Source organism: Delphinapterus leucas, chromosome 8 (assembly GCF_059928025.1).
Source record: "Delphinapterus leucas isolate spDelLeu-1000000601 "Yukka" chromosome 8, BTC_Dleu_Yukka2, whole genome shotgun sequence".
NCBI lineage: Eukaryota > Metazoa > Chordata > Mammalia > Artiodactyla > Monodontidae > Delphinapterus > Delphinapterus leucas.
Genome location: NC_143136.1, coordinates 78,778,962 through 78,804,105, shown reverse-complemented (window position 1 = coordinate 78,804,105; position 25,144 = coordinate 78,778,962). Strand labels below are relative to the sequence as shown.

Below are 25,144 nucleotides of genomic sequence, written 5' to 3'. Positions count from 1 at the left end.
TTGATACTTGATAATGTAATCTTCCCATCCAGATTCTTTTTTACATCCATTACTAAAGTTTTATGGTTTTTGTTATATAGGTCTTGCACATAAATAGTATAAGCGTATTTCTAGGTATATTAGAGCACTCATTTTCACTGTAAATTAGATTTTGTATAGACTTTCTAGTAGATACTATGTATCAAGTTCTTTTTATTCCCGTTATTGATTTGTCATTTGTTACTATTAATAACTTTTTCATAAAATTTATTAGGATTTTGAGAAAGGTGGAAATAAATGTGTGTGCTCAGTCAGCCATCTTGAATCCAAAGCATGGACACAGCATTTTTGAGTGAATTTTGGATACAACTTTAAGATCCAGAAATGACAGGGGGAAGAGCATTCCAGGATTAGTAGATAGTATGAGCAGTCACATAGGGGTGGGAAAGTGTGTGGCATGTTTGAGGAATGAAGATTAATCTGGTTTAGGTCAAATAAGGTATATGTAGAGAAGTAATAGAAGGCTCTAAAGTAGAAGTTATGCTGTGGAGGACCCTGAATGCCGAGCTAAGCAGTGGAAAATGGCATGTTCTGACATTGCCATATGGCTATTCTCTTCTACATAGTGTAGAGCTTTAGCTACTGTCTCTTTAGTGTAGAGACAGTAGCTAAACAAATATACATCAGAAATACATTATACAGTATACAGTTAAATACATTCAATTGTGAAACATGCAGATACAATAACATAGCAGGATATGTAGGTATGAATAAGAGATTTCTCAAATTATCAAAACTCCCAGGTGTTATTTGCTTTCCAAAATCCATGTCAGACATAGTAAATTTCAGCAATATGCCTACTCACCCTTCTAAATACTCCTACCTCCTCCTACTGATGCTCCCTACAATGAAAAACACATAAACATGGAAGAGGGAGCTTTTAAAATTACCTTCTGATCCATTTCTAGGTTCTCTTTCTCCTGTCCCTGCTTCCTTGGAGGTCTTGGACATAGGTTTATCTTCTAAGTGAGTTCTTCATGAAGTTTCCTGGTTTTGAGAGTCCTGACTTTGAAGCAGCGAGTCTCTGGATCTCTGTATTGCAATGAGAACAGCCAAGGGCTTTCATTGTTTTGCTTCTGTTTCCCCTCTCCACAGCCTAGCCCAAAATTGTCCTTTCAACCCACTACCCATAGATATTCAATAGTTATGCAGTAAATTATCAGAATTTACAACAATTTACTGTCCATTGCCAACCAAACTTCGCAAATGAATGGGTCTCAAAAAATGTCAGCGTTAAATTGCTGATTCCTAAAGAATTTCCAACATGAGATATAAAGATAAGATAGCAAAGCTGGCTTTCTTGTGTGGCTTTGAACTTACTCCATAGTCAGTACCTCCAACTCTTGCCCTCACACACAAATATACGTGTGTATGTGTGTGTGCATCTTTGCACGCATATGTGTGTATGTATGTGTATGTGAATTTCTTTCCAGGAAAATGACTTCCCAAATACTAGTTTGAATATATGTCATTACGTTGTTGTTAAAAATAAGGTCTAGAGTTCAAAAATTATTCATTACATGTATTTGTGTATACATGTATATGTAAGTATGAACAGAGAGGCAGCCATAGAATTTACAACATAAAAGGTACATCTAGCTTAGATGACAATTTTTTAAATTGAATATAAATTTCCATGTCCATTAGTGATTGTATGAGCTGGTTTTAGGGGAGGAAGCTGCTGTATCACTTTCTAGTTAGCAAGAAAAGGCTATGTGAAGGAGGTGGCATTTTATGAGGTCCTGTATATGCCAAACCAACCTACCTAAGCCATCCTTTGAGAGTGATTTATTAAATAGTTCTTTAAAAAAAAAAAAAAAGGTTAACTAGTTCTTAACGCTCTTTGTGAGGTAATGAGCAGTCTGGGAATGCCTAACTCACTTGACAGAGTTTGAACTAATATCTAACTCACCTTTCCGTCACTGTCAGCGGGACCAGAACAGTTTGTTTTTTAAGAAGGAAAGTGGAGAGAGTTTATCAGCAATGTTTTCATGGTTAGTCACATAACATTGGAAGTTGGAATGTTTGACAATATAGCAATATATGGGCAGGTAAACAGTGGACAATAATTGTCCCATTGATTCTCAAGTGCATTGTAGCCCCAGGAAGACCCTGAAATGCAGGTCTATTCCTGAAATCCAGTTCAGCATGGTATGGGCAGTCTAGCTGACCTATTGAACACAGGTGGTCTGGAGGTCACTGAAAAACTGGGTCAATTCTGTCTTCTCCAGTGACTCAAGATATGCTTTAGGGAGGGCCAAGATGGCATTGCAGATCCTGAATTAAACAGATAATCTCAGATCTAAACTGTGCCTAAATAGGGCACCCTGGAATTATTATTTCAGTAGACAGCTGCCTAGAGTGGGCATGCCTGGTGCTTGGTTACCCCTGAGATTAGTTTGGGTTTTTTAAAAATAAATTTATTTATTTTTGGCTGCAATGGATCTTCATTGCTGCACATGGGCTTTCTCTAGTTGTAGCGAGTGGGTCTCTACTCTTCAGAGTGGTGTGTGGGCTTCTCATTGCAGTGGCTTCTCTTGCTGCGGAGCATGGGCTCTAGGCGTGCCAGCTTCAGAAGTGTGGCACATGGGCTCAGTAGCGCAGGCTCAGTAGTCGTGGCGCATGGGCTTAGTTGCTCCGCAGCATGTGGGATCTTCCCTGAGCAGGGCTTGAACCTGTGTCCCCTGCACTGGCAGGCAGATTCCTTTTTTTTTTTTTTAATTTTATTTTATTTATTTTTTATACAGCACATTCTTACTAGTTATCTATTTTATACACATCAGTGTGTACATGTCAATCCCAATCTCCCAATTCATCCCACCACCACCACCCCCTGCCACTTTCTCCCCTTGGTGTCCATACGTTTGTTCTCTACATCTGTGTCTCTATTTCTGCCCTGCAAACCAGTTCATCTGTACCATTTTTCTAGGTTCCACATATATGTGTTAATATACGATATTTGTTTTTCTCTTTCTGACTTAACTTCACTTTGTATGACAGTCTCTAGATCCATCCACGTCTCTACAAATGACCCAATTTCATTCCTTTTTATGGCTGAGTAATATTCCACTGTGTATATGTACCACATCTTCTTTATCCATTTGTCTGTCAATGGGCATTTAGGTTGCTTCCATGACCTGGCTATTGTAAATAGTGCTGCAATGAACACTGGGGTGCATGTGTCTTTTTGAATTATGGTTTTCTTTGGGTATATGCCCAGTAGTGGGATTGCTGGGTCATATGGTAGTTCTATTTTTAGTTTTTTAAGGAACCTCCATACTGTTCTCCATAGTGGCTGTATCAGTTTACATTCCCACCAACAGTGCAAGAGGGTTCCCTTTCCTCTACACCCTCTCCAGCATTTGTTGTTTGTAGATTTTCTGATGATACCCATTCTATCTGGTGTGAGATGTTACCTCATTGTAGTTTTTTTTTTTTTAAATAAATAAATTTATTTTTTTTTGGCTGTGTTGGGTCTTTGCTGCCGTGTGCGGGCTTTCTCTAGTTGCGGTGAGCAGGGGCTACTCTTCATTGCAGTACGCAGGCCTCTCGTTGTGGCTTCTCTTGTTGTGGAGCACAGGCTCTAGGCATGCGGGCTTAAGTAGCTGTGGCTTGCGGGCTCTAGAGCTCAGGCTTAGTAGTTGTGGAGCACGAGCTTAGTTGCTCCGTGGCATGTGGGATCCTCGCCAGCCAGGGCTCGAACCTGTGTCCTCTGCATTGGCAGGCAGCTTCTTAACCACTGCGCCACCAGGGAAGCCCCTCATTGTAGTTTTGATTTGCATTTCTCTAATAATTAGTGATGTTGAGCAGCTTTTCATGTGCTTCTTGGCCATCTGTATATCTTCTTTGGAGAAATACCTATTTAGGTCTTCTGCCCATTTTTGGACTGGGTTGTTTGTTTAATATTGAGCTGCATGAGCTGTTTATATAGTTTGGAGATTAATCCTTTGTCAGTTGCTTCATTTGCAAATATTTTCTCCCATTCTGAGGGTTGTCTTTTCGTCTTGTTTGTAGTTACCTTTGCTTTTATGTTTCATTAGGTCCCATTTGTTGATTTTTGTTTTTATTTCCGTTACTCTAGGAGGTGGATCAAAAAAGATCTTGCTGTGATTTATGTCAAAGAGTGTTCTTCCTATGTTTTCCTCTAAGAGGAAGTGTTCTAATTTCATTCTTTTACATGTAGCTGTCCAGTTTTCCCAGCACCACTTATTGCAGAGATTGTATTTTCTCCATTGTATATCCTTGCCTCCTTTGTCATAGATTAGTTGACCATAGGTGCACAGGTTTATCTCTGGGATTTCTATCCTGTTCCATTGACCTATATTTCTGTTTTTGTGCCAGTACCATATTGTCCTTTTTTAAAAATTTATTTTTAATTTATTTTTGGCTGCATTGGGTCTTCGTTGCTGTGCGTGGGCTTTCTCTAGTTGTGGCGAGCAGGAGCTGCTCTTTGTTGCAGTGCACAGGCTTCTTATTGCAGTGGCTTCTCTTGTTGCAGAGCACAGGCTCTAGGTGCGCAGGCTTCAGTAGTTGTGGCACGTGGGCTCAGTAGTTGTGGCTCACGGGTTCTAGAGTGCAGGCTCAGTAGTTGTGGCATACGGGCTTAGATGCTCCGTGGCATGTGGGATCTTCCCGAACCAGGGATTGATTCGTGTCTCCTGCATTAGGCAGGTGGATTCTTAACCACTGTGCCACAGGGAAGTCCCATATGTCTTGATTACTGTAGCTTTGTAGTATAGTCTGAAGTCAGGGAGTCTAATTCCTCCAGCTCCTTTTTTTCCCCTCAAGACTTCTTTGGCTATTCGGGGTCTTTTGTGTCTCCATACAAATTTTAAGATTTTTGTTCTAGTTCTGTAAAAAATGCCACAAGTAATTTGACAGGGATTGCATTGAATCTGTAGATTGCTTTGGGTAGTATAGTCATTTTGACAATATTGATTCTTCCAATCCAAGAACATGGTATATCTCTCCATCTATTTGTGTCATCTTTGATTTCTTTCATCAGTGTCTTATAGTTTTCTGAGTACAGGTCTTTTACCTCCGTAGGTAGGTTTATTCCTAGGTATTTTATTATTTTTGTTGCAATGGTGAATGGGATTGTTTCCTTAATTTCTCTTTCTGATCTTTCATTGTTAGTGTATAGGAATGCAAGAGATTTCTGTGCATTAATTTTGTATCCTGCAACTTTACCAAATTCATTGATTAGCTCTAGTAGTTTTCTGGTGGCCTCTTTAGGATTCTCTATGTATAGTATCATGTCATCTGCAAACAGTGACAGTTTTACTTCTTCTTTTGTTAGGTGGATTCTTAACCACTGCACCAGCAGGGAAGTCCCCTGAGATTAGTTTTTTCCAAAATAGAAGCTTGTCCCATAAAACTTCTCTGTGGCTTCCTTTCCTCAAAAGTAAACAAGGGAATTGGGACTGGCCTTTCCCAGTAGGAGTTCTTGAGAATCATTAGTCTTATAAGTTGGTCCATGAGAAGAGGGTTCCATTGTCAAGAAGTGTGGGAAGTGCTGAGCATTCTAACCCCTCTATGAGATTTGCAGGCACATTCAATTGTAATGGCTCCAAGAAACAGAGCCTCGAAGGAAGAGAAATCTACTGGCTTCTTTGGTTTCTCCTTGCATGTCTGAAAAGTATTCAACCATAGTACAATATATTTAAGTTAATTTTGTCCCACTGAATATACTTTGTGAATCCTGTCGTTAACATTTATTCAGTGTGGCAATTCCAGACCTGCCTTGGTCTAAACAAACCCTGAGGACTGGCACAGAAAAAAAACTGGCACCCAAGGCTGGGAAGAGAGAGTTTACCAACCTTCCATCTCTGACCTGCATGTCATTTAATTGACAACTAAATGTCTTACTCTAGGAAATCCTTCCCTTGCTTTGGGACCATTTTCCTTATCTGTAAAATGAGCAAGCTGTATGACCCTTTCGGCTCTGCATTGCATGAAATATCTTCCTATGTGTGAGGTTCACTTTAGAACTTGACCTCACCACTGCCCCTTGGGCTGCTGAATGACAGACACCACAGCTAATCTTCCATAAATAGATGTTCCATATCTTGGGTCTCAGGATGAATTTATAGCTGAAGATTGACACATAGTAACTTTCAAACAAGACCAATCTGATCTCCAAAAGAAAACATTTTACACTATGTAAAAACCATTATATTACACTATAAAGCAATGACATATTTTAAACTTAATAAGTATGAATGACAGTCCTGATTTTTATTTAAAAATAAGTTTAAAACTTACCAAGCAATTTCTCTGGACAGGTCAACACCCAAGAGGCATCTCAATGCACCTTAGAGTCATCCCAGGGGCCATTAGGGTTAATAATGACTTTTTACCTAAAAAATGTTTCATTTTTTTTATGAAACCAATAAAAGACATTTCAATGTGATTAGTACATTTCTTGATTGGTTACAGGTGTGCCTTATTTGACCACCCCAGGAGCTTAACAGGGAGCAGAACCATTTCATTTCTCTGTTATTTTGCTTAATTCTGAATGATGACAAAAGGGTCTAAACACCAGCTGATCTAAAAATGAACCTAAGGCTGCAGAGACTGAGAAGGACCAAAAGTAAAATGCAAATCTAATTTAGATGCCAAAGAAAATATGGCCTTCAGGGAAGAACATTTAAAGAAATACCTAAGTCATGGTATTTTCAGGGAGAAAAAGTAATAATAAGAAACTATGAGATAATAAGCTAGCAATGTGTTAATCTCAAGTGAGTAACCAAAACAAAATTCAAACCCCATTAGCAGTTTGGAACTGACTTCTGCTTCTTGAAATAAGAAAAGAATAGTTCTACAGATAAGGAGTACGTAAAGAATAGTCCTACATGTAGGGAATAGGTAGAGAATATTAACTCTAAAATGTGCTATTCCCAGAGGCTAAATACCTGCCATCCTTAGCCAGCCAAAGGAATCCTTCCTCCTACCTCAGCTCAATTCACCTTCCTGACTTTCTCTTTCTCCAGATGCACAAAATGAAAATAAACACTGAATTACAAGGCTGACTGTTGCTTTGCCACGCTGCCTAAAGGCCCAGACTGGGAGACTTATCAGAGACCATTTTTGGCATTCAGCTCAAGATTACCCCCAGGTGGTGTTTTATCAATGTACAGTCTGTCCCTTGCCCCTTTGGACATATTCCACCACTTCTAAAGCCAAATCTGCATCTCTGTCCCTGAGGCTCTTTTCCTCAGTACTAAGGGAAGTTGTACTGCCCAGCAAGCTGCAGACCAGAAGTGCCAAGGAATTAACACACTACCCCAAGTCACCAGCTACCACACTCAATAGTGCCTGTCAGGAGTTTTTGTATAAATACCCCATCTCCCTCCCACCTTGGTAGGAATAATTTTGAGGCGTGTGCTTTGCACTGATCCCAGTTTCCCTGAGGCTTAATAGTTCTGTCTTCCCTTCCCTGTATAACATGCCTTTCTTTACTGGAGTTGCTTGTGCTTCTTAAATAAAGTACTTTCACTTAAATCCATCTTCAGCGTCTGCACCTGGGAAAACCCACACTAAGACTCGTTATATCCAATGGCCATTTCACAATGAGGAAGGGAAGTTCTCAAAAACAGGTTATACTGCAAAGGGGCATAGTTGTCAAGGAAAATCTCACCTCCAACATGCTGAAGCTCTCCAAAGGCCACTCCAGTGAGTAAGTCATGATTGCCTCGCCTATGCCTTTGAGCCCCCCTAAAATGCTCCCCTCTATCTTCTCAGCTAATTTGTGTCTAAATCCTTCCTAGAAGCTACATCAAAATGTAACTATACCATTCTCTAGGAGAGTTCCCAAAGTATGGTCCCAGGACCAGCAGCATTAGGATCACCTGGGAACTTGCTAAAAATGCAAATCTTGGGCCCCTACTCCAGCCTATTGAATTAGATTCTCTTGGGTAGGGGCCCAGCATCCTTATTTTAACAAGCCCTCCAAGTGATTCTGATGCACGATGAAATGTGAGAACTACTGTTCTAGGAAGCATTTCCTGTCACCCACAATCTGACTGTAAAAACCTCCAACTCCAGTTCTTACCCTCTTCCACATTTATTCAAACTCTCAGCGCCACCTCGTAAACCTCTCTCATGATGACCTCTTTTCTCCTTCTCCATTGTCACTGCTTTAATTCAGGCCGATCCATACGTCTCACCTGAATTATCAATGCAGTCTCCCAACTGGTCTCCCTGAATCCGTGCCTCCCATCTATTCTCCATCAGCCCTGGTGTGTGTGTGTCTAAAATGCAAACGTGTTGTGTCCCTCTAGTGCTTCAAATGCTTCCATTGCAGTCTGTCATCTAAAGGTAAGTTTAAGATCCTTAGGCTCTTCATGGAAGGCCATTTGTGCTTTGTCTCCTGCCTAACTTTTCCTGGACTTCAGACACACCAAAATACCTACAGCGCACCTCCCCTTTCACTTCCTCAGGTAGTGCCTGAACCATCTCTATCACAGCTACATTCCTTAGGGCCTTAAAAACCCCACAAGTGCCCTCCTTAAACAAGTCATAGCCATGTAAAAAACAACTCTTCAAGACAATATCAAATTTTGGAGGGGATCAGTAGCCTAAAGCAACTCAGGCTGCAGGGGTGAAGAGAAAAGGAGGACGGAGAGGCCAAAGCTAGATTTTTCTCTACTTTTTCAGTTTTCCTCTGGGTAGGTCTTACCCCTCAGGGCCCAGTCAAGCCACTTGTTTTCCAGCCCATTCTGCATTCACTATCTTTGGCTCTAGGACTTATTTTGTCCCTAAACTCTTTGAGATGAATTCCTCCTCCTTAAACTAGAGATAAATGCTTGCCTTGTGTATCACATGGGGCTGGATGAGGCTCAAATGAGAAAACATTTATAACAAGCTTTGAAAGCTCTGAGGTATAGACACAAGACAAAAGTAAGGTATTGCTGTTAAATAACTGAAACAATTACACTAGCCAACATTTAGTGAGCACTAATTATTTGCCAGGCCTAATCTGACTGTAAAATGCATCATTTTATTTAATCCTTTTAAAGCTCCATGAGTAAAATACTATGATAATCCCATTTCACATAAGAGGAAACTTAAGAGGCAGCAGAAATTGCAAACAACTTGCCCAACATTACTTAGAAGTAATGGAGCCAGGATTCAAACCCAGGTAGTGTCACTGCAGAGCCCAATTTCTTAACCCCTGTGTACTACTGCCTCACGAGCATGTCTGTGACTGTGGGGATGTTACATTATCCAAAGGGCCTGACATATTCTAGGGTAGGCCAGTTGAGCTCACTGTACAGGGGTCAATCTATTGCTCTATCGTCCATCCATCCATCTACCTGCTCACTGGTCATCCATTCATTGTCCTCCATTGGTGGCCAGAGCGGTGAAGAGTCTTGTCCCTGAGGTTGGAGCACCTGAGTGCAAGGATACTAAGAGTGTGACCTTGAGCAAGTAACCTACCTGCTTTGTACCTTGGGTTCCTTTCCTGTAAAATGAGGAAGACATCTGTATTGGCCTCATAAAATTTTCTGCAGATTGAGGGAATTTCTGTAAAAAGGTGAGCACAGTGCCTAATACGTGGTGAGTGTTCAATAAATGTTGGTTCTTATTATTATCATTTCTCTGGGGGCAGTAGCAATGTGGTGAGGTAAAGCAATATTCTCTACCAAACTGTGAAGAATATATTATAGGAGCCATCACAATGTCTCTGGAGAATGCTTGCCGCACTTAGAAAGCTGTCTTGAGCCCTTGAGCTGTCTTTGGGTCATTAGACAAGAGCAAACAGGCTCAAGACCTGGGGTCAACACAGTTTTGAACGCGGAGCTCACTGCTGCAAATAGCAGCCACCTGTGGGCTGGACAGAATGTGTCCACCCTCTGGCAAGGAGTCAGGGGCATGAGGGTGTGAGGAAAACTAAGCCAGAGCAAAGGCAGTGTGTGTGGGCTCAGTGGGCAGAAGGGAAGGAACTAAGCACATTTCAATCAAAAATGGCTTCTTTTCAAGGGGGGTTGTGCTATCTGTGAGGCCCAGCCTCATTTTCACAAAGGGCCTCAAGAGGAGGCCTCTGAAGTTAAGTCTAGTGAGGTTACACAATAGCTGACCAAGATAAACTGACAGGATTAAAATAAGTTGCCGTTCATCAGGGAACTTAAAACTTGGATCCCACTTCCTAGAGTACACTGTAAATTAAGATTTTTAAGTAAGTTCTGCAATTTTCTCATGAATAACATAATTATATTGCGCTCTGTTTTTGTTTTATAAGTTAATTTGTTGATTGAAAACATTTAAGTATCCCATAATATTTATAATCTTGCAATCCTGATACAAAATTTTTTCAAGAGTTGTTTTTTAATAGATTATGAGTCTCCAAAGAGAAAGTGGAACAGGCCAAGCACTGAGTCTCCTGAAGCTTTACATTAACTTTTACAAAATGAACATCAGGATGTGATGGGTGGAATTGTACCCCCCCACCCTTGCCCCAAAAAGGTACGTTGAAGTTCTAAATCCCCAGGATCTGAGAATGTGACCTCATGTGGAAACAGTGTTCTTGAAGATGTAATTAGTGAAGATGAGGTCATACTGGAGTAGCATAGGCCCTTAAAGAGTATGACTGGTGTCTTCACAAAAAGACGAGAAACACAGAGGAGACTGTCATGTGCAGAGACAGAGAGACACAAAGGAGAAGATGGCCACATGAAGATGGAGGCAGAGATTGGAGTGATGCATCTACAAGCCAAGGAACCAAGGATTACCTGCAAACACCAGCAGCAAGAAGAGGCAAGATTGGATTCTCTCCTATAGCTTTCAGAGGGAGCATGGTCCTGCCAACACCTTGATTTCAGACTTCCAGCCTCCAGAACAGTAAGACAGTAAATTTCTATTAGTTCAAGCCACCCAGTTTGTGGTACTTTGTTACAACAGCTCTAGGAAACTATTACACAAGGTTACATCTTCCCTCTATTTTCACAGCCTCTGTTAGATGGTCCAGGCATCTGTTAGAACAGGATCCCATGTGTTGCCTTATGTTTGTCTTCTCTTATTGGGCTATAAGCAGGAGTGGTGGTGTTTATTCATCTATAACTCAGCACATAATAGTTGCTCGATAAATGCACGTTTGACTGAACGAATGAATCTCAAAGAACCTCTGGGATTCACCTTGGCTGCTGGTCCACCTTCAGCCTCCAGCCCTTGAATACTGAACTATTTTCCAACTTAATAGGTATACAAAGGTGCTAGGTGTGAGAAACCAGGGCAGCAGCAAATGGCCCTGGAGGACATTGTGGGATCTGAGACACTGAGTTGGTCACACAGCCTTGACCTCAGATCTGCCCCTTACCTCTGAGTAGCCTTCAGTCACACACTTTTGGGTCTTTTAAAAAGTAAGTTTATTGCCTTACTGATTTGCCTGGGAAACAACTCCTTGAAACTAAAAATGAGTATCACTTCAATGTCCAGTGTACATGTGGGAGATATTAGCTGTAATTCAGTGTTTCTGCTTCTCCATATATAATGCACACACATGTGAACACACGCACATACACAAGTACATGTGTATGTAGGTGTGTGTATAAATTTCTGATGTTGGTGTCAACAGTCTTTGAGTTGATATTCAATGACTTTTACAATTAGGCTACTGTAATGATTACTACACAACCATTGGTTGAAAATAATCATGTTATCATTAAACATGTCAGTTCTAGAAAGATGAAATGCATAACAAAAGGAAAAGAAATGGTAAAACAAAAATCAATTCATTAAAGGTTATGTGTTTTCAGAAGTATTGGACATTTTAAATTCTTCAAAATGTATAACTTCAAAGATACCCAATTTATACCTCACTAGGAAAAGTTGTATTTTGTTATTTACCCCTAGATGCAAACTGAGTTATTTCTAACAGAACCATCATGATTTGAACACTGGAACCATCCAGTCAACCTCAATAGTTGCCCAGAGGATCAGATGGAAAAGAGAACGACTACGTGCTTACCATCTGTTTCCCATATGCCTGAGAAAAGATCCAGAAAAATCCAAATTCTCAGGACAACTGGCCTTCAAATCAGTCACTAGAGAGAGAAATGCTTCCTGCCGCTGGCTAAACTGACCACACTGCAGTAAATACACCTCGTGTTCAATGGTCAGAATCTTGATTGTCTTGTACAGTGGTATAAACGGTATCAGAAAACTGAGAGAACTCTGACCCATCTAGGTGCACACCTACCCACACAGGTGTTTTAGATGTGACACTTGGTTACCACGGGCCTTCCTTTCTCTGAATCGACACTCTGGCCTGTCTACCTGCCAAGCAGTGTGAATTTCAATAGTTTGCCAGAGGGTTAAAGAGACTGTGGCTTTTAAACTGAGATATGTTAAATACATTAAAAACAGTTTGTTTGTTTGTTTGTTTGTTTTTTTAATCTTTTGGCCATGCCACCCAGCCTGTGGGATCTTATTCCCCCACCAGGGATCGAACCCACGTCCCCTGCATTAGAAGCTCGGAGTCTTAACAACTGGACAGCCAGGGAAGTCCCTGAAAATCAGCTATTGTTATAGACCTGAGAACACTTTTTTTTTTTTTTTTTAAACATTTAAAAATACTCTACCTGATCGTGGTCTTTTGAACATGGTCTTTGAGGCCCTGGGTGGCTGGAAGGAGTTTTCTTGGGGTTACCCTAGGAATAGCTGACAGTAGAATTTCTCCATTTTTCCCCCTCCTTTACATATTGGATTTTGCTTCTGATAAACCAGGCAGAATTTGGTTTTTCATTTTAATGCATTATAGTAGCTACTCAGTAAATATTTATTGAATGTTCCAATAGATTCAAAATATATGTGCTTAGTGAATTTTGGATTAACAGATGCTAAATGATGTCACTGCTTATGAATGCAAGCCAGACTAAAAAGACCTAGTCAACAAAAGCTGTAGGAATGACACACGGGTGACAACTTTCCTCTTGGTACTGCCTTATGGGTATTTCATGCAGCATGGGCTAGTCCTCTTGGGGAAGAGAGGAAACTCAGAGGTGTTGAGGTCCTTTCATGACTTTTAACAGCTTCATGTAAACAGAGAAACCAAGCTAAAAAGCAATCAAACTCCTCAATCCAATGTGGCTGAAACCACAGAGGACCCTGAGGCTGTTTGGGAGATATGAGGACCCCAAAGAGATCTGGGTCAATACCCAGTTCCTATCAACACTAGCTCAGTAGATTCCCTCTCTTTAAAGAATTTATTTATTTTTATTTTTATTTTTTTAAATTAATTGGATCCCTCTTTGAGATCCACCCTCAGCAATGCCCAGAGGCCAGATGCATTCTGGATGGCATCTCCCTTTTGTGCTAGCAGGACAACAGGAAGGCATGCCAACCCGAGCCCTAGTGAAAGCCTTCAAGGCTGAGGTCCTGAACGTTTCCTCTGTTTGCTGGCCACATAGGTTCCTGAACTTGCCACCATGCCTATTTTACAATTTTCAAAAATCAAAATATGTAGCACTGGGCTTCCCTGGTGGCGCAGTGGTTGAGAGTCCGCCTTCTGATGCAGGGGATATGGGTTCGTGCCCCGGTCCGGGAAGATCCCACATGCTGTGGAGCGGCTGGGCTCGTGAGCCATGGCTGCTGGGCCTGTGCATCCGGAGCCTGTGCTCCGCAACGGGAGAGGCCACAGCAGTGGGAGGCCCACGTACCGCAAAAAAAAAAAAAATATATAGCACTTTTATTAGAGCTATTCTTAACATGCGAATGTATACACATGTACACACACACACACACAACCAGGGCATATAATTAGTGCAGATGATATACACAGGCTCATGAACGAAGCTTGTGCTGGAGACATTGCTGGACCAGCAAGTACGACTCTGCCCCACCAAAGCATTCATCCAGTGAATATTTATTGAGTGCCAATTAATGTGCTAGGAATTGTGATGTGGATATGGCGATGACTAAAAAGGACAAAGTCTCTATCCTCCTGAATTTACATACCAGTGAGGAAGACAGATAGTATACAGGGGGACAGATCAAAGTTCTAAGAGGAGAGGGAAGGGCGGCAAGGCAAGCTTGTCAGGAGAGCCACGGAAGCTCTGTGATACGGTGAAGTTGGAGCACAGGCCTCAATGAAACGAGAGTGAGCCATATGAGTGTCTGAGGGAGACCATTCTGGGCAGAAGAAACAGCAAATATAACGGCCCTGAGGGAGGGATATGCCTGACTTATTTAAGCAAAAGCCAAGCCAAGGAGGCTGGAAGGGATTGATGGAGGAGATTAGCATGGAACCCTTCAGGAACACATTAGAGTCAGATCCCATCGGCCCTGATCATGCTTTTGGAAGGTTATGAGTCAGGGAGTGACAGCCACGTGCACTGTGGTCCACATCGATAATCCTGGAAAGGGCGTTAGTTCTGACGATTGGGTGTCTTGCACAGACTTTTCAGAGGTGGCCAGAGGGCCACCATTCCTTGCAGAGGGTAAGTTCCAATCCCAGTCTCTTGGAGCTAATTCAGGAGTGGGCATCATTCTGCCCACTGTTTCTCTCCTTCCTCCTTCTCCTCCCACTCAGGAGCTGTCCCTCCTCAATAGACTTCTAGGAAAGGTAAACTGCGGAGAGGAGACAAAATGCAAACCACGAGTCTTTCAACTTGGTCCAAGTGTAGGTAAGGAAGGGCGAACCGACAGCTGATCTGAGGTCTGGGAAGTAGCTGATCCGTGTCCATCATTAGTATCTGCCCTTTTTGCTTTAGATTCGTGAATCCAGTCCCAGCCTGGCTCTTTTTTACTCATTTATCAGTTTATTTTATTCTGTTATTTCTTTTCTTTGTTTTAGAGGGCTTGAACTTGCCCCTCTGGAGAGTAGATGTCCACATGCTTCGGCCCATGCAGCCAGGCCCCCGGGAGACACCAAGGCCAGGAAAGCAATGGTTTTACTTCTTTGCTTTCAAAAGGTTGTATTGAAATAAAGACCGAAGATAATATGGGAACAGCTTCTGCACAACACATAATTATTTGGCTTAGCAAATATTTTAAAAATAAGCTAGGAAAGTATAGGCACTGCCATTGACTGCCCCTGTGTTCTCACAGAGGAGAAAATACAAGGGAAAAGGGAAAGGTGGGATGTGATAGGGCTTCTCTCTTCATTCTAAATAGTGAACTCAGAGTTTGAAAAACACAAGATGAACTGGAAGCCATTCTCTTGCCAGCCTCCTGCCTTCACTCATAAACTTCACAATTTCTCCAAGGAGCCCTACCATGCCCACTTCCCCCGCCCACCTCCCTCCCCAGCCTCCCTCTCTCACCTCCAGCACCTCTCACCTCTCAGCACCACTGGAGATGGGAGGGAGCTGGGAGAAGCAGTTTTTCCCTGTTACACATGGACTGAACAGCTCTGAGAACCAAAATAGAATGAAAGTCCCCACGCCTGGAGTGAGATCCAATCTCCTGCATCGGTCTGCTTCCTGCCCCTCCAGGCTCACTTCTCCCCAGAGTGGGCTCCAATCCCCTTGGCCTTCTTCCTGGGAGCTCCAGGCTTCAGACCTACTGTGACCCCTGCCTGGAACATTCTTCCCCCAAATAGTCACTGGGCTCCCTTCCTCCCATCATTAAGCTGCTGCCCAAATAGCACTTCCTTCCACCATGTGCCGGCCAGCGTTTGCCAGCCCAGCCACTCTCCATCACATTGCCTTGCTTTATTGTCCCTCGCGGTGCTCATCACCAACTAGCCATCACCATGTATTTGTCTATTCATTATCTGTCTCCCTCCCCGGGAAACAGGCACCTCGAGAGCAGGGACCTCGGGAGTTGCTCCTGGCTGTGAAATTGTCCCTGGTGTGTGAAAGGTACACAACAAACTTCAATGAGTGAGAACAGGATTAGAATTTTTGTGAGTATAATACACTAGAAATTACTTCCCAGTTTATGGCATTCATTTTAGAAATGAGAAAAATGAGGCCCACCCAGAGAGGTCAACTGACTTGCCCGAGGTTACACAGCCACTTAGCAGCAGAACCTGGGGCTAGAAGTCCAGGGGTCCTGATTCTCCTGGGCCAATGTTCATCCTACCAAACCCAGCTGCCTTTGATTCATTTATATCCTCTCTCCCCCTCTCTCCTTCTTTTCCTTATAATGAACCACAAAGGAAATCTCAAGTTAATGATATTCATTAAGTTATTTCCTGCCTTAACATTTTGAGCCAAGAAAAGAAGGAAGTCTAGAGCTACTGAGTAAACATCGGTGCTAAGGCCTGCAAGAAAGGGATTCCTACCAAATTTGATAGATGAGGACACTGGCCATCAGAGAAGGTAAGGAAGATGGCTATTTAGCTGCAGCGCTGACACCAGAGCCCTCTCTCCTATGTGTGTGGTTGGGTTCCCACGTCGAACCGCCAGCATCAGACTCTGTGTCTCCTTTCGAGTATCCCTGTCACTGTGATGCCTCTGGAGCCGTAGCCTCTCCGATTCTTAATGAGCCACTGAGCTGTCCCTCATCAGCTTTGTGGCAGCAGCCCTACCTTTGATTCAGGGCTCAGGGTATGTGTGTTGGGGGTTGAGGGGAGCGTGTGGGCAGAGAGGTATTTCCTGGAATGATAGCTCATCTGGATGCCCATCCTCTGAGGGTTCCATGGACTGAGGTAAACTTGAAGATAGTCACCTTTCCCAGGAGTCACTCTCATCCTCCCTCATGCGTTAACTCACAGGCAACAGAAAGAGCAGTTGGATGTTCTAAGCTAGAAAGCACTAGGCAAAACCACCTTTGAAAGTAACAAGCCCAGCTAGCACTGAGCAAATGTAGGCTCGGACGTGCATGTTCAAGCACCAGAGTGAACCAGCCGGTCCTGGAGTGGTGATCTGACTTGGTCTTCTCTTCTTCCTCCCCTCAATACCACAGACATACACACACACTCTCTCTCTCACACACACAGTTTTAGTTTTTGTTCAGAGGTAGGCAACCTCAGAGTTGGAACTTGGAAACACAGTCATAGGTTAATATTATGTGGAAGAGGGATTAGACAGAATCCCTGAGCAGCTCCAAATGGCAGAATGAGGCTCAATGGAGGGCGAGGGGGGTCACAGAGAGGTAGACTAGGGGCTAACATAGACAGAGACATTCTTATAACTAGAGCTGTCTGACGAAGGAGCAGCCTGCTTGGTGAGGTAATAGTTGCTGTAACTCAAAGGGTATGGAAGACGGCTGTACAACCTCTGATTAGGAATGCTGGGGGGCCCTCGGCATCCCACAGTCCTTCCAACTCTACGACTCTAAGAGAACTTGAAATAGTTTGCTTACTGTCAACTTTCGTTGAATCATTTGCTGAATCATCATTTCCTAAAGTCAATGTGACTCACACATGGTTCATAAGCAAAGCTTTTATCTTCATACCCCAAATGCGTTGTTTGAATCTGTAAGAAAGAAGATAAATTTATAAACAGGGGGTTCATTTTTTGCCTTTAACTTACATATATTTCTATATTTTAACTCTCTCCTGTGATATATTTAGAGAGAACATCACTACAGATAGTATGCTTGGACGGCACAGTCAAAATGTCCTCAAAACCCAGGGCGTCAAAATTCATGTCCTGCTCTCTGAACCAGCCAGATAAACCCTATTAGCCTAGAAATCTCTGCTTAGCACCCCAGACTCAGTTTATACCTGTCTGGGGCGACAGAGAGAACTCACTAACCTTCTTCTTAAACAAGTAGGGAGGGCTTCCCCGGTGGCGCAGTGGTTGAGAGTCTGCCTGCTGATGCTAGGGCACACGGGTTCGTGCCCCGGTCCGGGAGGATCCCACATGCCGTGGAGCGGCTGGGCTCGTGAGCCTGCGCACCCGTGAGCCTGCGCGCCCGTGAGCCTGCGCGACCGGAGCCTGCGCATCTGGAGCCTGTGCTCCGCAACGGGAGAGGCCACAACAGTGAGAGACCCGCGTACCGCAAAAAAAAAAAAAAAAAAAAACAACAAAAACTAGGGAAATATTGTCCATTTCCATTGTGAACCTGCCGTGTGACCTTGGGAAAGTTACTAGCTTCTCCAAGACTCGGTTTCCTCATGTGAAATATAGAGATTACAACAGTACCTGGCATACAGAGTTACTGTTAGCACTAAATTAAATAATACATGTAATATACTTTTTGCAATACAGGACACATGGTTAAAAAAAAAAGGTTAGCTACTATTATTATTCGTAACTTCATTGAACTTTATTAGAAATTACTATAAAGAAAGTGTGTATATATATAAAAAAGAATGAAATTTTGCCATTTGCAACAACACGGATGGACTTGGAGGGTATTACACTAAGTGAAATAAACAGAGAAAGACAAATACTGTATGATATCACTTATGTGTGGAATCTAAAAAATGAAACAAACTAGTGAGTATTATAAAAAAGGAAACAGACTCACACATATAAAGAACAAACCAGTGGTTACCAGTGGGGAGAGGGAAAGGGGGAGGGGCAAGATAGGGGTAGGGGATTAAGAGGTACAAACTACTATGCATAAAGTAAATAAGCTACAAGGGGGACGTCCCTGGTGGTCCAGTGGTTAAGTCTCTGAGCTTCCACTGCAGGGGGCACAGGTTTGATCCCTGGTCCGGGAAATAAGATCCCACATGCTGCATGGTGCGGCCAAAAAAAAAAAATGCTACAAGGATATATTGTACAATACAGGTAATATAGCCAATATTTTATAATAACTAAAAATGGAGCATAACCTTTAAAAATTGTGAATCACTATAGTGTACACCTGTAACATGTAATATTATACATCAACTACACTTTAATAAAAAGAATTTTTTTAAGAAAAATACTAAAGAATTATGCCCTAAAAATCTCTTTCATGTAAAACAAGTCTGAAGATAAGCAGTCTTGGGCTAGTATGCAGCTTCCAAGCATTATTAATGACCCAGTCTCCTTTTTTCTCTAGAAATTTTAGCATGTGATACCCATTCTCAAATCACCTCCTGGTCCAAGATGGTTGCTAGAGCTCAAGCCACTTCATCTGCTTTCCAAGTAGCAGGAAAAAAGGGGAAAGATAAACATGCATTTTCCTAGAGTCCCCCAGAACATTTCTGCTTGTATCAATATTTTATAGGCCGGAACTCATCCACATGTTCACACTTAACTGCAAAGGAACTTGGAAAAAGTAATATTTAATTCGGAGCAGTAAGAAGCTCAGCTAAAAATCAGGGTTAGATTACTAAGGAGGAGAGGAAAAGATATCAGAGTAACTAGCAGTTTCTGCCAGGAGAGGAAAAGATATCAGAGTAAGTAAATAGCAGTTTCTGCCAAAACCTCCAACCTCACTTCCAGCCGAATCTGCTGGCCACTCGCTTTCACTGGTCCTGTCTTTCAGAGGCTCACCTGCTCAGTGTCTCCCAAATATTGCTCTTGTGTGCCCTTGTGCATCATTCCTCCTGGCTTGGAGCACCTCCCAGCTTCACTTCACTACTCTGAGGCCTCCTTTTTCAAGGCTTCTGTCAGGGCTCTCCCCATCCACAGAGCATCCTGATGCCATTTTCCACTGTAATCCAGAAAATGCCACCCCTGTGTTTTACCTTGTTATCTGAAATTTACCTCTACAATGATCATGTGAATCTGTCTGTCAGGCATAGGGTCGATTTTGTTTTTAATCAAGTTCCTGGCAAAATAAGTTTCTTACTTACTGTAAATATTCAATATATATTTGTTTCTGTTATCAATGACAGTGATGGACAAGATCTGGACTCAAGAGTTTAAAAGTTTGAGGAATTATTCCAGCTGGTCAAATTCCCTTTGCTCCTGTGAGTAGATTCATGAAACTAACCCTCCTTGGAGTTAGTTTCCAAAGAAAGATAGAGAAGATTTAGGGAGTGGCAAAATTTATATAAAATTCACAGGGAACATTTTTAAAAGTCTTTATAAGCCCTTTTTATGGATAAAGTCAAGGCTTCCTGGATAGTTTCTGGTCTCTGTTTAACTTTGCAAAGGCTACTGAAGCTCTTAGAGTTTCATTAGACAATCTAATGAAGTCTGACCCTCCCATTACACAGATGGGCAAAGTGAGATAAACTAAGCCTAGAGATAAAATGTCTTGGCCCAGGTAGTGCCAGAACTAGGGGACTGTTTCCAGATACGCTCCAGATCCCTTACCACTAAGCCACAGCACAATGACAGAGGATCTTTGTTTCCATTTCTAAAGAAATGAGATGATTAATCACTCTGCTGTACCCATCGCTCTCCTCTAGACTCTCTGTCAGCAGCCCAGATTCAGACTCTCCAATCAATTGAGGAATGCCAGTTCTAAGGAATTTACATGCTAAACAAATCCAGACTTCTGAAGGCCTTAAATTAGAAATGGGGATTCCAAATCTTATCCTAGCCTCCCCTTCCAGCCTTTTGGTCTCTGTGGAGCATTCCCAATATCTAAGCAGACAAGCCATTTTATTGCCTTGTCATATTTACAGTTTAGAACTTGCTGTTGTGCTGTGTTTTCTTTTCTCAGATCTAGTCCGAAGACTAAATAGGAAGGTGACATCAAACAGTTGGGCAAACACAGCTGTCGGAAGCTGCCCCGAGCACTCTGGGAAAGCAGTTGGTCCCCCTCCAGTAACACGCAGGGGCAGGCTGGCACTGAAAGGTCATTGGCTACCAAATAGCAAGCTCACTCTGAGGCGCCTGAGATGTGACAGTTGTTTGGAGTCCATTAATGCTGATTTTACTCAAGAGTTTGTTGTTTTTCAGGGCGACCATGGATTATTATGACTACTAACATTTGCTGTTTATTGAGTGTCTATGGTGTAAACAGAAAAGGGAATGTGTCCATTTTCAAGAAGCTGGCAAACACGCTACATGTGGGCTGGGAAGGGGGTACATTTCGTTCTGGCTGATCAACAGATGGTCCCACAACAGCCCTTGGAGGCCTCACAGGTCACACAAACCCACTCCTCATTCCCCACCTGGGCCACGGAGGTGCTGGGACCTTCGAGGGCAGAGGAGGTGTGGAGTGGGGGAGGGGAGTGTTGGGCATAAGCCCGAGTCACACATTTCCAACCTCTTTTATTTCCAGAGAGCCACATGGGCATAAATTGGGCATAAATTGCAGCCAAGACAGTGAAGTCTCCTACAGTAAATGCAAGTAACCACAGACAATAAGGAGAGCTCAAAAATGCTCATTCTGAAAGACTCCAAAAAATGACTCCAAGCAGATTCTTCGTAGCACCATGGGTTTTATTGAAAAGTGGAAGGAACTCTAATATCTTCAAATCCAGTCTCCCTGTCCTCCACACAACAGTCCTGTCAGATAAATTTTAGTGTCCGTTTGAACCATTCCAAGGTCTGGGATTCCTCAATTTTGTGAGGCAGGTTTATTAGTAATGCCCCGCTTTGGTTCTGTAATTGTTCAATGGGAAATCTTTGAGTGGCAAGGACCCAGACTCGAGTAAGAAAGAGAAGTAAGAAAGAATCAAATTCTGCAGAGTTCTGTAACTTAAACAATACCATAAACAAAGTCAAAAGAAAACTGGTAAAAAAAAATTGCGATACGTACGAGAATCGGTTGAATTTCCCTAATATAAAAAAGCACTTGTATAGCAACTTGAAAAAGGAATCAAATTTTAAAAGAGAAAAGGCTATGAATAGGCAGTTCACAGGATAAAAAAGGACCAATAAGCAGATGAAAAGAGCTTTTATTGCACACATTAGAAAATTGCAAATTCAAGCAATAAAATGCCATTTTTCACCAGTGCTTGACTAATGTCAAATCATCTGACAATACCCAGAATAGGGGGAAACAAACACTCTCATACTTCTTGAAGAGCAATTTGGTTATGACTATTGAAATTTAAAATGAACACAACCTTTGAAATTTAGTTCATAAGTATACTTTTGTAAGTGCACAGAAACATTTTCAGCAATATTTGTAATAGAGGAATTTTTGCAATAGGAGAAAGTAAACAATTTAAATGCCCATTGATAAGAAATTGGGGTAATAAACTGAGGTACATCTAACATGGAATATTCAGAGCTGTTAAGTCAAATGAGGTAGCTCTACATGGGTAAATATAAAAAGATATCTAAGACATATTAAGTGAAAAGCACAAAGTGTGGAAATGTGTATATGAACTTATGTATGTAAAAAATTATATATGCTTGTATGGTCACAGAAATTTCTGCAAGAAGACACAAAGTATTAGCAGTAGTTACCATTTATTTGAAAATTAAAATATGCAAAGGCAATACTGTATTTTATCTCTGGATACATGCATATATAGCAAGTAGAAAATACACTGGAGCTCAGACATAATAATATAGTTTAAGAGGGAAAGAGAAATGAAACTGGCAAGGGCCCCTTAAGAACTTAAAAAAATATTTTAATATTTTGTTTCATTATAAGTATTTGAAGGGGAGAAAAAGAAATAAAAAAGAAGACTCATTTGACTCAAAACACCTGTTAACCTTTATAAAATCTTTTAAAATAATCAGTGAGACAATGATGGCTCATTTTTTATTTTTAATGTGAAAGCCTGTAGCGAGTATGGATTAACATTTCCTTGGAGAAATTGGATCTACTTGGTAGAACATTCTTGTGCTAATCTTCTTTGTTTACCAGATTTTTCTATTAATATAGGCTGAAATGAACAGTTGTGCTTTCATGGCATGTTTCCGTTTGTTGTCAAACACAGCTGATATTTTATCAAATTAGCAGCTTTCTTTGTGCTGGGGAAAGAGTCTTACCTTCCTCACCCCACTAAGGAAACCTCTCACCAAAATTATTGGACCTTTTGTAAATCATGGATCTCCAACAAAATATTACTGGCAGATATTATTTGAAACGTGCAAAGAACGGGTCTTCATTTTCAGGAGAAGTCAACATGTTAGAACTGTTCACTCTGGACTGTGGGCTGGGTTCTCAGATCTGGGCTGCTGAATTCTCAAATATCCATAAACGTGCTCCTGCTTACAGATCTCCACTGACGCCTTTGGGAACTCTCTGTGCAAAACGATTCAGAATCCACTACCCAGATTGCTCTGTAAGAGCAAAGAGGTGGGCTCAGTGACTTGGCAATAATTGCCCTATTGTCCCTCTGATTCAGGAACTCACAGTGACAAGAGATGATAATGGCATTGAGGGATGAAACGTAACATGGGTGGGAGACATTTCTTGCTTTGGATACCAGTAAGTGGCTTACCTCTTTATACTACGCACATTTTACTCTCAGAGTATTACAACTGAGTTTTAAATACACATAATGGATTTTTCTCCCAAGCACTGTGCCATGGATGAATATTATCTAGTGAGACACTCTCATCTAAAAGTCACTTTTTTAGGAGACAATTTCCTACCCAGAAAACTGGTTAAAACTCTTCAGTAGACAGCCTAACTGGCTGGTTCTAACTTCCTAACTGGAAGCATGCTTGGCCACAAATTAGCCAAAGGAAGTTTTAATCATAAGAAGAAAAATCACCAAAAAAAAAATCAGCGTTACATACTCTGTTACCAACAAACCCCAGAAACAGTATGTTTCTGCAAGATCTCTGATGGTGTCTGGATGGATTCCATTCTGAGATACTCCGCTGGCAGAGAACTTTCCGGCAAAGCCTGCTGTCCACTGTCCTCCCACCCATACAGCAAGCCTGTTGTTCTTCTGCTGTCCTCTCTGCACTCGCTCTGCGGCATCTGGAAGGCAAGGGCTTTTGCACAGATGTCCATCTTGCTCCTCTTCCAGTAGCCTTACTCATCCATTAGGGCACGCTAGGTCTCCCTGTTGTTCCAGATGCTAGCGGGTGAATGAAGCCTCAGGTATACTGTTGACTTGGCCAGTAGGTACAGCTCCTCTCTGCAGCTCTCAAAATGAGCCTTTCTTCATCTGAAGCTTTGCATTACTTTTATCATGTAACAGCTACCACATATGAAGCCCTAGTATGCTCTAGACCTCACTGTCCAGTACAGACCTCACTGTCCAGTATGCTCTAGACCTCACTGTCCAAGAGTCACATGTGGCTACTGAGCACCTGAAATGTGGCTAGGTCAAACTGAGATGTGATGACAGTGTAAAATACACAATGGATTTTTAAGACTTAGTACAAAAAAATGTAAAATTTCTCATTAATAATTTTTATGTTGACTACGTGCTGGAATGATAAGATTTTGGATATACTGGGTAAATAAAATACACTATTAAAATTAATTTTACTGTTTCTTTTACATGTAACCACTGAACAATTTAAAATTACATACGTGGCCCACATTATACTTCTATTGAATGGTGTTACTCTGGACGCACGTTCATTCATCTATCCATCCTTCAAATATTTGAGTGCCTATACTAGGGTTCAGGCACTAAGGCAGGTGCTAGAGGCATGGTGGGGTTTGTGAAGTACTCAAAGCCTTTGCCCTCATGGAGACAGATAGTAAATAAGCAAGCAAAAAGATGAATAATCACAAAACTGGGTAAGTGTGATGAAGAAACAGCCAGAGTATCACAATAGATAATAGCAAGGGTCAGAGGGCGAGACCTATTTACCTAGAGTGGCCAGGGAAGATCGCACCAAGAAGGTGACACTGGTGTTGAGACCGGAGTGGGATGAGCCAGACACGTGAAGAGGATGAGGAGGACTTCAGAAGACAGAAGGGTGTGTGCGGACCCTGAGGGTCCTGGAAAACTGTCGGTGAAGGGCGCCATTGGACACCACACAAGGCGGCTCATGGAAACATGCAGGCCTAATAGGTCAAGATAAGGAGTTTGGATTTTATCCAGGGGGAAGCCAAAGAAAAGATTTAAGTAGGGTGGTGGCTTGATCCATTTTATGCTTAAAATACCTTCTTTTGGCAATTGTATGAAGAATGGATTGGAAGTGACAATGGAAGATGCTGTATGTGTAAGAGGCACTTGCAGTAGTCCAGGTTAGAGGGGGTGGTAGCTTATTCTAAGGTGGTGGCAGTACAAAGTACTCAGTGTATTTCACTTGTCCCCAAGTCCTCCAGGTTTTTGGGCTCAAAGGGATACAAAGTCTCCAAAATGCAAATAAATGGATAACTAGGAGAGTCCAGCTCCCTTCCTAATATTTCTGAGGAGCGCCAGAGAGGAAGTTACATTTTCCTGGTGGTTCTTCTCACCACTTGCTCCCAGTCCCTAGACACAACTCTTGATTCCCTATCGACATCC

General features: G+C 42.0%; 1 protein-coding gene across 1 annotated transcript in view; it reads right to left on the bottom strand.

The window, feature by feature from the left end:
• The window catches only part of NEB (nebulin), a 274,540-nt gene that overhangs the window by 231,733 nt on the left and 17,663 nt on the right, over nucleotides 1-25,144 (bottom strand). The window contains exons 3-4 of the mRNA XM_089916822.1: nucleotides 6,304-17,402; nucleotides 930-1,071 (exon numbers count right to left, since the gene is read on the bottom strand). The gene's annotated coding sequence lies outside the window, so the exon portion shown is untranslated. The remainder of the gene's footprint in view (nucleotides 1-929; nucleotides 1,072-6,303; nucleotides 17,403-25,144) is intronic.